Raw genomic sequence first — 8,122 nt, 5'->3', positions numbered from 1 at the left:
GTTTAACAGTTTCCCAGGAAGGATGAATTGATAACGCCAGTAACATCGGTCACACTAAGCAGAGAAGGCACTTGATTTTATCATCTTACTTGAGGGATCCTCTCTCAAGTCTGTCTGGATATCAAAATGGAGGAGTATCCACCTCTGATCTTAAAATTATGTGACAAGACACATTCTGTGATACTAAAAGCATCTTATTCATTGTTAAGCGTTTCACTTCATTAATAGAAAAAGTAATCCATTGTGGTAGTTAAATGCAACCTACATAAAATGGAGATGGCTTTAATACATGAGAAAAAGCACAGAATCCCATATTTCTCTAAGATTCTCACAAGAGGAAAAAAAAAACAGTTGAGACAAGAAAGCTAGCTTTTAATTTTAATTGAGTAATCTCTTTCTCTTCTCTCTAAATGAACTATATATCAAACCACCTTAAAAATGAGTGCATTTCATCTTTTTTCTTTCCCAGTTTTCAGTGCTCTATTTAGCAAGTTAAAGTTGAGATAGATTAATATTTTCTTTAATGCTACTTTTTTTTTCCCTAGAAAAGTCATTTCACAGATCTTAAGACTCATTTCTTTGTAGCCATCTACTGGCTCTGAGAGAAGTGCAAATAACTTTTTTGTTTATTTGTTTTCTGTTGAGTACATAAAGGAAGGTAGCTGGCAAGAGGAGTCAGTTGTTTTGAAATAAAGCTGAAATAAAGTAAAAGGGAAGAACGGGAGGTTTGAGTAGTTGAATTTTTTTTTTGTTCGGATTTGTTTTGTTTTCCAGTTGATGACTTCACCCATCCATTGGATTGGGAGGGTACAGGTAAGAGAACTACTAACTGAAAGCAAATACAAGTACTATAGCGCTCTTCCTTAAAAGCAAAAAGACTAAATGTAAAGGCAAGATAGTAAAAACAATAAAAAAAAAAATTAGATGCATTGAGCGATGAGAAAAGGGGAGTGAGAAAAGGGGAGTCAATCTTGGAAGCAGAGGAAAGTTTGTGGAAGAGGGATTCTGCTTGCACATATAGTAGTTCTACAGAATTGCTTTTTAGTCCTAGAAGTCTAAGTTTATTCCTTTCTTAAATGATGGCTTAATTTGGTGATTTTACTGTTTGATTAGTCTCTTGAGTTTAAGAATTGTACTTATGTAATTCAGTCACTGTGTTAGATAAAGTGGCTAAATTTTCAGTAAATCATAATATTCTCAGATGTGCATATCTGTACAGTGCTTACAATATTGTCTAACTGTACTGAAATCAGTAACATGTTCTGCATCACTTTTCATTAGGAATTGTAACTTTTGTGACAATTTTTACACTGAAATAAAAGCTTTCCCAAAATCCTAACTTTGAAAACACTTGCCATTCACACAAACTGAAGCTTTTAAAATAACAAAATGCATTTGTTCCTGTTGCAAATAACCTATTTGCATTTTGGTTTGTGTGGTTTTGGTTTAGGATTCAGAATCTATTTGAAACCATATTTTTGCATATTGATTTAAGAGCACTAAACTAGATTTTCTCAAATTGTGCACTCTGGAACAAAATCTACTTTCCTGTCATCGAGGCTATTTGAGAATTACTGTAAACCTGTGAAAAGGGTTCCAAGTTAATTTCTCACTTTGCTCCGTTGGTTGCCAGATAGAGGTTGAAACCTCTTGTGGCATCATGACTAAGCTATATCTGAACCACTTCCAGGGTGTTTGCTTTTTTTGTATTGATCATCTTATAGCGCATGCTCACCTGGTTTCTACTGGTGATGGATTTTACCGTGCTTTCAGGTTTCTAAAGCGTTGATTCTTACACTGAAATATTCAATACCTATGAGTTCTTCCTTTTGAAAGGTAAACTTAGTTTCTTCATCAGTTTATGGTGTTCACCAGGAACTCACAGCTCCAGGGCTAATATCTCAGTGAAATCATTTTAGAAGACCCACTTTTATTTTCCTATATTTGTTTCTAAAAGTTAAGCGTCTTCCTATAATAAAAGCTGTTGAGGCAACATCAATTCAGCTATGCTAGTAACTGCATTCTGTTCTTCATTCCTTTTTTTGTCTGAACTTCTGTTACACTCATTGGCATGTAACCAAAATATGAGTAATGCAACAGGAGTAAGTTTAATATTAAACTGATATTTGGGGAAGTTTTTTAAGCTCTTTGCTTGATTTCCCCTCCCACCCCCCTAGCCCTCAGTGTGCTAGCTGTATTTTTGTTTATTATTTCACTTGTAACTGTTTGCAGTGGGTACGCTTCATCACTGCAGTTATGAATCTGAAGGTCTCCTTGCTTATGGCATTTTTCACAGGTGTTAAAAAGGAAAAGTGTACTTCCTGGTTTTCTCTTCCTTGTCTCAGGGGTACCAACTGATGCATCAAATCTTTTATATTTCATGGTGGAAGGTATTCTCAGTTCATCCTTTGCCTTTGAAAACTTTCTCAGTTTCTTCATTGCTGACTTTATTAGCAGAGCTTGTTAATTATATATGACATAAGCACAAATGCTATGCTTAATTGTACTTTCAGTCAGAATTTTCATACAGGTGTACCATTAAAAAAAAAAGACATCGCTAGTTACCTGCAGCACTACCAATCCTGAACTAGTTTCTCCTTTCATTACATACAGCATGAATCTGTGTTGTTTTCATAGTAATGCAGCCTTTCACAATCTTGAAGATCTACTGTCATTTATAATACACCAGACTATGTAACTGTAGGAAATTAAAGAAGTGAAAGCTTTCACTTCAAAATTGTACTCTATATAGGTCTATAATTTGGAAAATTCAAATAAGACAGATCCCAATAGTGTACATCTCCTTTGAGTCTAAGATAGGATTGTGCTGAAACCAGCACAATTTAAAGGAGAAAGTTGATCTTGGACACTTTAAACATAACTGAAATAAAGACAAAACCCATTACGAACTAGAATAAGATGTAAGTATTGCATGCAATACCCTGCTGATGGAGTATTGCAAAGTCATTAATATATGCAGGTCTGATAACAACACTGCAAATACTTTGCTTCCTTGTATCTTGGATTCCATATGTCTGGCAGTGGCTAGGTGTCTGAAAGTCCTGGAAAATATCCACTGCACATAATCAGAGCAACTTTGCATTTTTAATCAGCCTTATTTCTACAACTCATCCAACTGCAATCCTTCCTTATCCACATCTTAGTGTAAACTCAGAACAAATACATCTTTTAGCAGGCTTCTTCCATTAGCGCTGGTCCTGAAGGCTGCAGAACAATGTCTTTTGTTAGCTTAGGTTAATTTTCAGTACCTTCATGGTGATTTCATTGTGATAAGTGGTGGCTATTGATGCTTGTAGCCCAAGGCCTTAGCAAAAGATTAATTTTTGCCATGCAGTTCTCCAGTATATAATCCAAATATTTTTTTTAGATTGGGGACTTTAAATTTTAATAATGAGCTGCAAAGAAAATTTGAAAATATCACTTGAGTATTATTGAAAAGTTATGTTAGCCCAACTAAGAACAGCATTCTAGATATTAATTACAAATTCAGCTGTTCTTTCATGTAGTACATATTAATTCTGTATCTTTTAAGCTTCTGCACTGTTACATATCAGACACCCTGCTGGCAGGTGATTGCACCATCACGAGGAACATTTTGCTAACACTTCAGGGTTGGAAGACACAGCGTATAGGTACCATATTGCAAAGCCAAGTGGCAACAAGAAATGTTTAACTTCTTCTATAACAGTCTAAAAAGTCTCTTCTTGTGTTGTTCTTGCAGACCTTGAGGAAATGTGTAGAAACAACCCAAACGATCTGCAATTCTGAGGTACTGTAGCCTATTTCTGTCAACTACTTACATCTTCCCTAGACTGCAGAATCATCCCTTAGGTTAATTTGTGACATACTTAATTTTTCCTCCCCCCTTTTTTTGTGTAGAACTCGGGTTTTACTTTGTATTTTCTTAAGACATAAGGTAATTTAGGGACCTTAAACAGACATCTTCATAACTGAATTGTCACATACATTCATGAATTACATGACTAATTCCCTTGTTAGACCTTATCCTTCCTAGCTACATATAATGTCAATCCTCTGTTTGCAGCACGTTTTCATAAATCAAAGAAATTCTAATATTGATAAAGGAGAATGAGTTGATGTGTGTCTGGGGTGTAACTCAGTTTTGTAAATGCCTTTACTTTTTAAAAGACTGGTTAGAAAGAAGGGTTGGATGTTGTTGTGGGGGAGGATTGGAGATTTTAGTGTCCATTTGGCGCCCTTCCATCTCAAGCTAATCCCTATTTTTCTTGCCAGCCCATTCAGTAGCCCCCAACCTTCCACTGTTTTCCTTCTGTCTTATTTTTATTTGAACTTCCCTCTTCTCCTCCTCTCCAGCCATTATATTGCCCAGATAAGTCACCACATGGCAGCTAGCTTCTCTGTTGGGAGATTGTGTTTGGCGCTGGCGTGGCACCGCAGTCCCCATTCACTCGCGGTAACCACCCCCGTTGGCTGCTGCCCTGCGCCAAGCCATCCATTTATCCAGATCTTAAAAACAAACAAACAGCTAAAAAAAGCGATGTCTCTTGTTTCAGAGGTTTCTGAGGAGCCAGGCAGAGGATGTGGTTATCCCAGATTGTAAAAGACCTGTCTAGGAGAAAAATACATGCAGGATAGCCCTATGAGTTTCAAATTAGTTGTTATTTGGATCTTTTCTTCCTTGTCCTCATGATTAGCTAAAAGTAATCAAGCTCCATTTACAATCATATAAAATCCCATATGGACCATATGAAATGCCAACCTATTTGACAACATTCAGACGCTCAAAAAGTTAACAATATCTGTCTTGTCTGGCTATATGGACCAATTTTTAACCAAACCTAATTTAAATAGTACCGGGAGATCTCAGTGTTTGCTCGGCTGGCATGTCACAGGATGCTGCTGTAATAGAGCCATCTCTGGGATTTCTAAGCCTGCCAGGTGGGAGTATGCGGGAGACTTCATTTAGCTGCATTATGTCAGTGGTGCAGCAAGTTGCCTGCCTGTCCTGAGAGGCTGCAGTCCTTCGCTTAAGCTCTTCAAGCTTTTCTCAGTTTTTCAGTGTGGAATTGCTGCTGCTTGTTAGTGCCAGCCAGCCCACGAAAGCCAGATCCTAGCTGAAGCTCTCTGAATATGTTGCCTTTGTATTCTGTATTTGATTTCCCGTTCTTGTTCAAACAAGTTTTGCTAGAAGTTAGTAAGTGGAGAACAAAAAAGGAAGTTGCAATGTAGATTTATTAATAAACTGGTGGAATTAGTGGGTTAAATATCTTCATATTAGCCAATCATTTCCTTTGGAGTTAATAGTTATGGGGAAAAAAGTCTCTATTTATCTTTTTAAGCTTCATTTATTCATGTTCTTTAGTATAGGACCTGTAGTTGTCCTAAGAATGTCATAAATGCAAGATCCTGATGCGCTAAATTTTTGTGATTAGCGATCTTTAGTTACATGCAGATATCTCTGTAATGATTTCAAGTCAGCTTGCACCTCTGTGTCTTTTCACTCCAGAGGTAAAGGTGGAAAACTTGAAGCAGGAGACTGTTGTGTTTTGGAAGGATCAGATCCTACTACCAAGTCATCAGCCAGGTGGCTGCCAACTCTTTTTAAGCTTTTTAATCATGGTCAGCTTTGGAAATGGATGGTATTGATATCATAATTTCATTTGTCTTAATTATAGCAGATTGAAAGGTGAAACTTATGGAGCAAGGACTATCTTAAAACTTTTTGTTAGTTGGTAATAGTAAAGAATTTTGCCACAACTTGTTAGGTCTAAAAGTGGTGATATCAAAAGAAGGCAGGAAGGAATTGCTTAGGTTAGAGCTTCATCTTACAATTACTGAATTACTTGTTCAAATAATCTAAATAAAGAAGTCTCCTGTTATCATATTACGATACATGCTGGGCAGAAAAAATAAATCCTTTGGAACAGGAACCAACAGAGATTTTAAAAGGAAATGCTTGGATTTCAGTTTAATAAAAACTCTTAAAAACTTAGCTGTATAATGAGTTATAGCTTCTCTTTCGGTAATAACCGTGTTATGCTTTTACTAATGTTCAGTATTTTTGCTCCTTGCATCTTCAAGGCTTTTGGGGAAGTATTTACTGGTGAGTATTAACTGTTCCCCCTGCTTATTGACAGGGAAACTGTGAATTTTCCAGCGCTGGAGAAAGGGACTCTGCATCTTGACCACAATTAAGTGTCATAAAATGTTTTCTAGCCCATGTGTCCTTTTCATCGGTGTAATGCAGGGCAATCAAACTTCAGTGTGTAGATTTATACATGTTCAGGTTAAACGTTAACATTAGGAAAAAAAATCAAAATGCAAACCACTCTCATGCATTTATTCTGAAATGTATCGCCGTCCTTGGATATTCATGCAGGAACCAAAATATGTGGTGATCTTATCAAATTTGAAATGCCTATTTTATCTAGTAAGTCTAAGTAACTGTCTTTTCCATTTCTCTCAACTACTTTTTAGCATAGATGGCTTGTGAAGAGAACCACAGAGAACTGAACCACACATTTGAAACTTACCTATAATCAGAAAAGTTTGTTTATTTTTGTGTTTTGATTTTTTTTTTTTTTTGGTGGGTTTCCCAGACTGACCACAAGCAGAGCACAGGATCGCTTTGGCTGAAGGAAATTAAAAAACAAGAGGTAACTCTAGGTCAACGTTCTACTTTGTAACCCATAGTTGCCTTTAGTATTAGGTGCAGCATCTAGCTTAAATACTTATTTCACTGATGACTTCTTTCTTTAGCAAATTTTTGCAGCAAGAAAAACAAGTATATGAGAAATAACATTTGATAAATGGAGTATTCATAAAATTTATCTACAAGGCTTTGCATTCTTATAGCTATTCAAAACTATAGCAATTCTTTTTTCTTCAGAATATACCTGACGTTTTGTTTGATCCAAAATTACCCACAATTTTAATGGACAGTTTCAGCTCATAAATATTTTCTCCTGACAGCCTGATTCACAAAATGAGGGAGAAGTCATGCTTTTCCATCTTCTTCATGCTATGCTCTGATGGTCAGAGCACTTGCCAGTCAGGGGGGAAATCAGCAGTCAAGTCTTCTGCGGTCGGATCTGAACTCCTGTTGCCTGTATCCCATGCGCTCTTAATTCTGTGTTTTGCATCAGGCAGGGCCTGAGCCTCTCACGTTCAAGGTAAGCGCACTGAGTTAGTCAGTAAAAGGAAGCTGTGTTCTCCTCCGCTTCGTGAATGGGGTATGAGGTCTAGCTTTTAATTTCTATGGCTTGCTTTCGTTAAACATGCCCAAATGAAATAAAAGCTTCCTTCCGATTCTGTGTGAATCAGGGCCTTCTATCTTCTCATCTCAGCAAAGTAAAATAAGCCCCACTGCGCTTTTATCTTGATTTGATCTGAATCTTTGTTTTCTAAAAATGTTTTTGGTTCAGCAGCTAAACTGAAATACTAACCACACTTAACAGCCCTGCCTGAAAATCCTCCCACTGGCTTGCAAGACAGGCACGACCGAAGAGAAGGATGGAAGGAGGCTGGAAATGGGAAAGCATTTGATAAAATGTTCTAACACTAATAAATGAAATATCATCATTCCTTATGTCTTGGTATGAAATTTTCCTGATCAGTGTGCAAAAATAACAAATTAAAAGCCAGAATGACCTTACTGATTGAAAATACAGAGAATAGTGTGAAAACCAACATGGCAAACTTTTCCAGTTATTACATAGCACAAACTTCTTTTTTGTTATTATACTTGGAAAAAGGCATATTTTAATAATATAAGCAACAGTATATTCTTCTAGCTGCATTCAGTTTATGTAGCATCATAAACCTCAGAACAATTCCTTGTCTGGCTTCTGAACCGTGCAAGAGTTTCCGTTCCCCTGAGAAGGTGCTTCCTCTCTAGGGAGGACCAGTGTAAGCGTGGGTCTGAGCTGGCATTCAGGAGAGCCATTAGTGCCGCCAGCAGGGATCCTTTATGATCCTGGACTTAGCTGCTTTCCCTAGCGCAGGTCCGGGGAGCGGGGGGGGGGGGGGGGGGGGTTTCCCGATGCCGGTATATTTTGCAGACCTCTGCCTGTGTAACAGCAGCAGTCCTTATTGCTGATACTTACTGCTACATTCCAAT

At 37.3% G+C, this 8,122-nt stretch overlaps 1 long non-coding RNA gene across 33 annotated transcripts in view; it reads left to right on the top strand.

Moving 5' to 3' along the window:
- The first annotated feature begins 654 nt into the window (after positions 1-654).
- The window catches only part of LOC104145984 (uncharacterized), a 66,564-nt gene continuing 59,096 nt past the window's right edge, over positions 655-8,122 (top strand). For 9 of the 33 annotated variants that reach the window (XR_011142185.1, XR_011142170.1, XR_011142167.1 and 6 more), the window contains exons 1-2: positions 658-813; positions 3,743-7,598. This is a non-coding gene — a long non-coding RNA (uncharacterized lncRNA). Of the gene's footprint in view, positions 814-3,742; positions 7,599-8,122 lie in introns of all 33 variants that reach the window. The other 24 variants (XR_011142186.1, XR_011142180.1, XR_011142173.1 and 21 more) reach the window with 14 other exon arrangements.

Source organism: Struthio camelus, chromosome 7 (genome assembly GCF_040807025.1).
Source record: "Struthio camelus isolate bStrCam1 chromosome 7, bStrCam1.hap1, whole genome shotgun sequence".
NCBI classification, from domain to species: domain Eukaryota; kingdom Metazoa; phylum Chordata; class Aves; order Struthioniformes; family Struthionidae; genus Struthio; species Struthio camelus.
The sequence above is the reverse complement of the archived record's forward strand: the minus strand, read 5'-3'. Positions and strand labels throughout refer to the sequence as shown.